We start from the raw sequence: 351 nt of genomic DNA on the forward strand, positions 1-351 counted from the left end.
CAATTTCTTTTACCTAAGACGTGACGTAGGTAGCATGACTTTGCGGATTTCAACTTTTATTTAAAGGGGTAAATTATTGGTTAACACATATCCTGATTGAATTAGAAATCTAGTCCTTGGAACTCAACATGAGCCTTTTGTCTTTCTCCCCACAAAGCTGTGATTAATTTTCCTTAGTCTCTTAGAAGAAACATTAATATATCAATAAAAATACAGTAATAGATCACTAACGCGTTATTTTAGGTTCCCCTCAATCGAATGATTTCCCGTTCTGTATTCCATATCTGAAGACGATTTTATACCCTAATGTTTATAATCTTAAATCTCCAAATGATTGCTGGTTAATAATAA

The sequence above is a fragment of the Penaeus monodon genome, chromosome 22 (genome assembly GCF_015228065.2).
Source record: "Penaeus monodon isolate SGIC_2016 chromosome 22, NSTDA_Pmon_1, whole genome shotgun sequence".
NCBI classification, from domain to species: domain Eukaryota; kingdom Metazoa; phylum Arthropoda; class Malacostraca; order Decapoda; family Penaeidae; genus Penaeus; species Penaeus monodon.